The sequence below is a fragment of the Arachis ipaensis genome, chromosome B03, assembly GCF_000816755.2.
Source record: "Arachis ipaensis cultivar K30076 chromosome B03, Araip1.1, whole genome shotgun sequence".
Classification (NCBI taxonomy): domain Eukaryota; kingdom Viridiplantae; phylum Streptophyta; class Magnoliopsida; order Fabales; family Fabaceae; genus Arachis; species Arachis ipaensis.
The window spans coordinates 17,120,447-17,129,996 of record NC_029787.2 but is presented as its reverse complement, the minus strand read 5'-3'; the positions used below and the strand labels follow the sequence as shown (position 1 = coordinate 17,129,996).

At 34.9% G+C, this 9,550-nt stretch overlaps 1 long non-coding RNA gene across 2 annotated transcripts; it reads left to right on the top strand.

Annotated features, from left to right (window-relative positions):
* Nucleotides 4,439-8,152, top strand: LOC107629971. Of its 2 annotated transcripts, none has more exons than XR_002358940.1 (6): nucleotides 4,439-4,983; nucleotides 5,702-5,935; nucleotides 6,569-6,683; nucleotides 7,526-7,606; nucleotides 7,702-7,824; nucleotides 7,955-8,152. It is a non-coding gene; the product is annotated as an uncharacterized LOC107629971 (long non-coding RNA). The 2 variants fall into 2 exon arrangements; XR_001618108.2 differs by having other exon boundaries at nucleotides 4,448-4,983; nucleotides 5,731-5,935.

Here is a 9,550-nt window from a genome sequence, read left to right as displayed (position 1 = left end):
ATTGCATTAGTTTTTGGAGAATAAGCATATAATTTTTTTTAATAAAAATACATAAATTTTGGACAAGAGATAAATATTAAATCGGTACTTAAAAGATTTTGCATTAAAAAAATGGCATTTAATTTTTATCATTGATAAAATAGTACCTGAATGATTTTAAAATTTGACAAGCGTGTCCTCAATTTTGTCGGAGCACATCTCCGATGAAAATGATGCTGAACTAGCCACCAAATTTTGCTAAGATGGCAACGTTGTTAAACTAATTACTTAGGTGTATTACTAATTAAATTAAATCAAATTCTATGTAAAAAAAATCTCCAAATCATACTAAGTTTATCCTAATTTCTCCAAATTCTCCTTCTCAAAACACTCTCTCACTATCTAGAACCTTGAAAAATGGTCCCAAACCTAGAAATTTTTTCTGAACCTAATCCAATGAATTACAAATTGAAAAATTCTCCTGAACTCTAATTGTCTCAAATTTACAGATTGAAAAAAACGATCCATTAATTCAAAAATTCATTTCACAGAAAATTACGAATTATAGATTAATTTACAATTCAAGAAGATCAATAACAATAAAGTTCACCTAGAAGAAAAAACAAATAATTTATATACAAGAACTCAAGAGTCTCATTCAGAAAGTTCTTATTAATAACCACCACTTCTCTGTCTCTAACCAACCCAAACAACAACACAAGCCTAAAGAAGCTATAATTGCTAAAAAAAAAAGTGAAAAGAAAAAGGAAGAAATTTTTTTTGAACCGGAACCTAAACCTATCACGAAAATAGACATGGAGGATGAGGGGAAAAAAGAAGTGAAAAAAATCATAGTGGTTAAAGTTCCATTTGAGGAATACAATTGCTTGCAGATAAAAGAAGCAACATGATCCTTTTGAAGTTCCTGCACACCAGACAAAGGAGGTAGGACAGTGACTAGCAACGAGCATATATGAGTGACAGTGGCGAAGAGACGAGGCACAACTACGAGTGAGAGGCATGGAGACGAGGTCGATGTGAGATGTCGCTGTTGTGTGTGTCTATTCTTATGCTTGACTGTAGAGAGAGAAGTGAGCCACCACGAAGCACAGACCGGCAACAGACAACACAGGAGCTAGCGGATGTAAAGGACCCAACAACGAGACAGCGACCATGCGGTGTCAGCGACAGTGGCTCTGTGAGAATGGGAAGGCTGAGGTGCCGTTTTGGTTCGTTTCAGAGTGAGAGAGCAAGAGAGTATGTTGGGGGAGAAGGATTAGGGTTGAAGATTGGATTTTTCAAGTGGGATTAGATTAATTAATTAAAAATTTCACCTAAATTTATATGTTAATAAAGTTGTCATATCATCATCAAAATATGGTAACCACTCTAGCATTGTTTTCATCGGACTATTTTGTCAATAATAAAAATTAGGTATCATTTTATCAGTATCAAATTTTTTTGGATACCAATTTTATATTTACCCTTTTTAGGCAAAATACGAAATTTCTGCATTTTTATTTTTTCTCCTTTTTTTGTGTTTTTTTTTCTTCACTTTTTTAAGAAGAATATAAAAAATAAAAAAAGAAGTGAACAAAAAAAATACAAAAGAAAGGATATGAGAATCCTAAGAAAAAAGAAAAAAGAGAAATTAACTAGCTTCGGAGAATTTTTTTTGGTATATTCTTTTATTGAAATACTTCTAGAGACTCAGTTGGAAACTTAACTAAACAAGGGAATGTCTTTGGTGGGAAAAGTATTTTCTAGACTTTAATGGGACAGGTAGAAAGATACCATTTCAATGGCTAAGATGGCTTCCGTACAGCAATTGTTAGAAATTCTATATTTCACCTAAAGTTTAATGAATTTGCAGATCGGTTCAATGTGGTTTGGTTCGATTTGAGTTATAAGATCCGATTTATTTGTTTTTTTTTTTATGAAATGAGCTACTTTTTTTTTGTTCCGGTTCAACACTTTTTTTTAAGGTCCGCCATGGATGAAAAGTGTAAGCTTGGTGTGTCATAGGGTAGTAAATGCTGAGTTGCAGGGAGATGGATCGGGTTGGTCATAGTGTGCTGTTCTTTGGTTTGAGCCTCTTTTGATCCTAATCCTAACAAAAAAATAGCGTGAATTTCAGCAGCGAAGGAAACTTTTTGGAAGACAATGATTCAACAGCGACGGCGATGGAAGGTCACCAGAACGTTCAGTAGTGTAAAGGGAAAATAAGGGAGGACTGTGTCCACGTAGTGGCGTCGGAGGAACACAGTTGAGTGAATCACTGTGTGTTCTATAATGAAGCAAAGAACACTCTTATCCACCTTCAATTTATTAAACTTGTTCTCTCTTCTAACAAGAATCACTGTGTGTTCTATGAATCCAAAGTTCGAAGCATGTGAACCCAAAACTTGTGGTGGCACCACTAATCACCAAAACGTAAACTTTTTCTTCTACATCATATCAAAACAAAACTCCTACTGTGGTCTCCCCAATTTCGGTCTCACCTGCTCCCACGACAACTTCCCAATCCTCAACACCTCCAAAACATTTTCTACAACAACCAATCACTTCGAGTGTCCATCCCTGGGCTCTCGGGACCAAGATCCACGGAATGTATTGACCCACTAATCGTGAGAAACTTCAGCGGCCACAGCAAAAGGTTCAATGTTGCTTTGAAGCAGAAGCAAGTTTTGTTCTAATGGGGGTCTTGTGTTCTTGTGATATTGATAAAATGTGAAGATATTTATGTGATGAAGGTTGGAGATAGTAGAACTGTTCTTACTCAGAAGGTTGAGCCTGATTACTGAAAATTCCTAATTAATATTCATCCTCAACTGCTATTTTTATCTATTTGTGAACCAACTCCAATATTTTTTATTAATTTATTTCATTACTTGGTCCATCAAGGACCAGAAAATACTTTTTTCACCGAAGAAAACTCCAACTAAACAATAATGTGTTCTGTTAAAGCTATTTTTTTTAAATAGACTAAAGTATAAGGAAAAGTATGAGGAACTAATGCTCTTATTATACAATGCATACAATGGGGGTTTAATTGAAATTAAAATTAAATTATGGGTAATGGAAATTTAATTGAAATTAAAATTGAATTATGGTTACAATCATTAATTATGAAGATTTGCTAATTTGAATTTTTAAAAAAATTAGGATTCAGTTAAACGAAAACATAAACCACGATCATCTCTCTATGAACGGCAGGGACAGAACCAAGAACGCAAACCCTCTCGCCGACGGTGGTATCTCATCTTCTCCCTGGCTCGTGTGTTATCACCAGAAGTCGCTCCCGGAGACGTCGAGGTCCGCACCGGTGAACGCCCAGAATCGCATTCCGAGCGTGTGAGGGCTCTGCTGGCGGCACCGCATCAAGTCCACCTGCCTAGCCGGCGTGTGGTCTATTCTGTTTATTGACGGTATAAGATAAAGGAGTGACGAGTGTCTCTCCTTTGATACGTCCATCACGGCGTGGTAGTTCGTAAATGGCGTGCAATGTCGTGCAGTCTCCGTGTCATGTTCCATCATCCATTCCTGATCACAATTCACCGAAACCACTTGAAGACGCTCCTGACCATTTTGTCGCCGACGGTCAGCAGTCTAATAAGGTGAGAATGGTTCGTTGAATTGTTCACCATGGATGGTTATTTACATAAGATTTAGATGTTCATCGTTAGTGCAGGTGGAGTGTTTCTGTTATTTTATGTTAATTGCTTACTTCGATAAATCATGATTATTCTTCAATTAACCATATTTGTGGTGGTTTTAAATTCATGGTGCGCATCTATGTATGGAGGATATGAGTGCGTTAATTAGTCATGGAATGTGGATTTTACCTGCGATGAAAATATTTCTTTTGTGGAGTATCCTATGTAGATATACCAATTTAAATATGCAAATTTAAACCAGCATGTATAAGCAATGTAATTGGTACGCTGGACAAGTGGCTAGTTTAAAAGTAATCACCCATGATGTGCTTGATGCCTAAAGAATAATATTATTAGTGTAGTATATTGCTAAATAATATAAAAAAAAACTTTATTCTTAGTGTAGTATATTGTTAAATAATATAAAATAAAACTAACTGCATTATTATTGTTAAGAGTTTTCCTGAAAATATAAGCTAAATAGAATAATAAGAGGCATGCATGTTTAGATTTGGAATATATGTGTGAGTATACATGATAGATGGCCTATGCATTAAAAATGCCATTGTAGTGACATTGGATTTGAAAACTCAGTAATGAAATAAGTGCATGGTGGTTGTATGTGCTGCTTTTTTATATCGGTGGTACACAGTGTGATGTAGCACAGAGAATAGTAGTAGTTAAAATGCTTATATAATAGGTAAAATAAAATAAGTAATTTAGTTTCTATCAATAAGTGATACTGATGCATTTTTTTCAAATTAATATGGGTAGGATGATGTGGTTCCACTACAACAAAAATGGAGGATAGCGGCAATAAATTGGTGGCCGTTTATTATATCGCCGCAAATTAACAAAATAGAGGCCGTTATGGTAGCAGTCTGGGCTTCTGCTACAAAAGGCACCAACACCAACTCCTGCAATCAAATTATGAAGAGAGCCAGTGGCCCTACGTGTCCCCGTGGCTGTCACTTACTCACTCCAGCCCTAGGTTCTCTTCGACCACCAACGCAGAGCCAACATCGATCATCACCCCCGACGTCTCCATCAGAACCCCAGAACCACCACTGTCATCATCTTCTTCTTCTTCCCTTCTTTCTTTTTCTTCTTCTTCCACCTTCGCCGAACAACCACCGCGAAAACCCTTTCTCCCTTTCTCTTCCCCTGTCTCCTGCCTTCTCTGTCTCGCTGTCGGGGGCTACCATCCTGCACCGTCGCAACCATCTTCTTCCCCTCCTTACAACCTCGCACTGTGGCTCTCTAGCTGGCCCTTGCCTCCCTCATTCCCAGTCGCAGAATCAGAACAGAGCCACTTTAGTTCCAGCGAGTTCAAACGCAGCAGCGACTGGTCACTGCCACTGCATCCCTCTCTCCTTTGTTCTTGCTCTGTTCTTTGACTTAAGTTCTCAAATTATCTTTTTTTTCTTCTCTGTTTTAGTTAATTTAGTATTAGTTATATGTTGATTTTAGTGTTAATTTGATTTGGTTAGGATTATTTGCTGTTGTTAGTTGAGTTTAGGTTAGAATTAGGATTTATTAGAATTAGTGTTAGTTTATACATAGTTAAACATGTTGTTAATAGCTTCTTGAGTTTGAATTTTAATTTGTTTGGATTAATTGACTGATACTCTGTTGAGACACTGCGAAATGCTGCTGATTTTTCATGTCATTGGTGCTGAATTTTGAATTGGTGTTGCAAAGAATGCTTGCTAATACTATTTTGTGTTGTTTATGCTTTTGCATGCCAAGTGTTCGACAATATACCAAGTGTTTTAAATATGTTTTAAAAGTCCCAAGATACAACTTCTGGCACCTTTTGTTAGTATCTCTCTTGACTTTATAACTGTTCAGTTGGTTATTAGGGATTGTTATTAGGCCACGTTGATGGCCCTTAGTCTACCATTTTACATATTACAGGACATGTGGAAACACTTTCGCAAGCTGCTGTGTAATATATTTCTAATTGGCACATTGATTGAATTGAATTCTTATAAACACTATCTCAAACTTTACATTTTTTTGGTGCTACTGTCAGTATTCAGTAATTTGTTTGAGCTTTATTATAGAGTGAATAGATGTATAATCCAATCCGCAGGAGCCAGATGCCACCCTTGGGAACAGAGGATTAGGCCGCCTTGCTTCTTGCTTTGTGAACTCCTTGGCAACATTGAATTTCCATGCATGGGGTTTTAGTCTAAGATACAAGTATGGTTTGTTCAAACGACTTATAAGGAAGGATGGTCAAGAGGAAGTTGCTGAAAGCTGGCTCGAAGTATTTACATATATGCATCAATTTGCAGGTGATCCATTTATCATATTTGTGTAAGAAAATGCATTCACAGTTCTTGAGTTCTTGTAATGGGAGTGTAGTTATTCTTTTACACTATGGGCAGTAAGGTGAGACAAACTAAATATTTGTATTTATCCATTTATCATATTTGAGTAATGAATGTAAAATGAATTATAAATATCTAGATTGGTGTATTTTCTATATAGTTTTCTCTTGATAATTGGAATGATGATGGCATGAGATGCTTTTCTAGGATGTTTTCAGTGAGGACTAAAACTTTTGATGTCCATGTTATCCTTTTGCTATTTTGCTGAGGACATAATAAGTACAAGTTGTGTTATGTTTTTATTGAGTGATACAAATTGAATTAAAGATTGATACATTTTCAATTATCGTAGTCTATAAGTGAAAACCTTTTGGTTTTTTACGGCAGAAAGTAAGCCCCTAAGCAGGAGTTAAATATTTAGCTATAATAGTCTTATCTTTCCTGAAGGACATTATGTTGAACAATTTAAATGTAATAGATTCATTGAAGAATGTTATAATAGGATGTTTCCTTTGGCAATATCGAAGATCACATTATGTAGCCTTTGAATATATGAAGCTACTGGCATTTCTCATGTTAATCGCTTAATTAATGCAGATCGTGGGCACTATTCTGTGGAGACTGTTACAGTTCTGGTGGCCTTGAAAGTTCGCTATAGGGATAGAATTACACTTACCTGGGGAAATCATGAGAGCCGTCAAATTACTCAAGTGTATGAATATTTCATTGCATTTTATGTTTCTCACACAACACACTCTGTTATCCATTGTAATTTTTGTGACTGTGTAAAGGTGCATCATGTTTAAAGAGAGGTCGTAGTATATATTTTGCTTGAAATTTGTGGTAGATCATGTAGCCTCTATCATTGGCTTAGGCCTTAGGATCAGTAACCTAGTTTTATGTGGGTTTTGAAATTATTCTTCTAATCTTGAATCTTTTCTTTCTTTCTTTCTTTGTCTTTCTCATAATTCTCGTTGGCTGTTTTATTTAGCATTAGACATTTGTGATGATATTACTATGCAAATTGCAAACATACATAGTTGTTGCTACAGATCCCCTTTTAACTCTGGTTAATGTTTTAGTTTCTTCCATTTCTTTATAGAAAGTGTTATAAAAGTATGGGAGAGTATATATAAAGCATGTGTGATGCATTTGATTGAGTAACTAAGCATGCTCCACATGGCTTATGCTTGCGGTTTACTTCATTAGTTGATTGATCAAAATGTATAAGGGAAAAGAACAAACAATCTTCGGCTGACTAAACAATTTTATTTTGAAAAATTGTTTATTTATTGATTTACCATTACCTTTGTCATTGGCTTTCTCCTTTCAGTATACCTTATGCTAATAAAGATTAAAAGAATAAGATTATAAATGAATAAGATTTATATAAAAATTACGATTTGTATAATATTATAGGAATAATATTATTGTGCATTCAATTTTATACTAAAGTCAATTTCGTGCCGCTAATTTGGACTTTCTCATAATTCAATTTTTATTTTGTCTTTTTTTTTAATCTTATAACTAATAATTTTCCCTAATATTTTGCAGGCTTTTCTCTTCAATGACTATTGGGAGGATATAGGGACAATCAGATCACTCTTTGAGGCAAATTTTTTCCTCACCGAATATGTAAGTGTCATGTTTATCATAATCTAGCAGCAAGTTTACAATTATGTTTTTGTTTCCTACCAAAAATACTTCATTAACTAATTTCCATTTATTAGGATTTAAGATCAGTCACATTATGTTTGTAAATTCAGCCATCCAGATTTTGCTTTTATGAAGCAGAAAAACCAATGTATACGTCAAGAAAAAACTTACTACCATCGAATATTGACAATAGCAAGGTTAGTATAGAAAAAAATACTAACTTGGTAGTATTTTATAACTAAGTATCAAAAGTCATATATATCACTGGCTTAAGTGTGTGTTCGCTTGTTTAATTAGACTAAAACATTGTTATTTATTCTTATGCAGATTGTTTACTCAATAGTATCGCATAGATGAATTCCGTGGAAGGACAGAGACAAAATAGAATCCTAGGATTGGACTTATTTTGATTTGAAGCAAACATTTTTTTAATATCATTATGCAATTCTTAGCAAGAGATTTATTATGTTGATATTTTTATCAAGATATTATTTTGTTTTCCAGTTAATTTTGTTATTTTTGCCACAAATTTTTATTCAATAGATAAAAAAATTAAGATTTATAGCATTAAAAAATCCAAAAAAGGCAAAAAAAATTATCTTTAAAATTAAACAAAAAAAATCAGTGTTTTTTACAAGGATTTTTTTTAATTTGTATTAAAAATAGCGGCGGTTTTATAACCGCCGCAAATAGTCATAAATTAAAAAACGTAATAACATTGCGGCGGTTCGTAACCACCGGTAAAAAATGGACTAAATCCTAATACTTATATATCGCGGCGGTTTAAAACCGCCGCTAAATGTAGTTGCCACAAAATACTGATTCAGCGGCGGTTATACCAGCGGTTGCTGGAAACTGCCGCAAAACCTAATCCCGGCGCCCATAACCAGGGCGGTCCACTAAACCGCCGGCCTTTGATTTTGCGGCGGTTTAAAACCGCCGCTAAGCAGCGCCTCTGTTATAGTGTTCAGTTATATTTTTGTATCCTTATCTATGGAATTTGGAGAGGATTTTTGTGCATCTCATTTACTAGTTGATTATCTAAATAGTTTTCATGAATTTGATTTGGGTGTTTATTTCGTGATTATAGGCCATGCCACTATTGGATGTTACTGAGGTTGGAAGTGAAGAGATAGATCTTAGTTACGAGGTTTGGATTCTAGTTTTATCCTGTATTCTAATGCTTGGGACAGTAACCATCCTCCCGTGCACATTGAATTATTCGAAAAGTCAAAATAATTCATACTTCTAAAACTAAAGCAACTAGTTTTAATTGATTTATGATCTAAGAATAAAAGAAAAGTTGTTTATAATGTATTGAAGTGTGGTGAATAGGTCGCGTCACTTCATGACCATGTATAAATGTACTGTACATTATAGAATCTTAAATAGGTATAAGATAATGTGTTTCATTGCTGAACAATAATAACAAAAAGGAAAGAATCCCGAGGAATAAAAATTTATATTTGTCTTGCTTTTCTGTGGTGTTTAGGGAGGGTCTATTTACATGACATTTACTAAAGGTTTCTCCAATTATGATTCCTGATTTTACATTTGTTCGTTTATTTTGCAATTGTAGGCCATGCCGCTGTTGGATCTTTCGTAGGTTGGAAGTGAAGAGATGGATCCTGGTCACCAGGTTTGGACTCAAGTTTAATTTTTTGTTGTCCTAAACCACATGGTTGATTTTGAATATTAACGGTTTTGTTTTTTTTTTTAATTTAATGCTCAGGTACCGGATCACGATGGCCTTCGAGAAGACGAAATAGCAAGTGTTGGAATGTGGTATGAGCAATTGCAAATGGCTAATGAATTCTATGTGACATACGCAAAGAAAGTCAGATTTGCAACTAAGATACGGACGACAAATAGGGATGGGTATCGCGGGTCTCGTGTCAAAGCGTCAATGCGGAAGAACAGGAT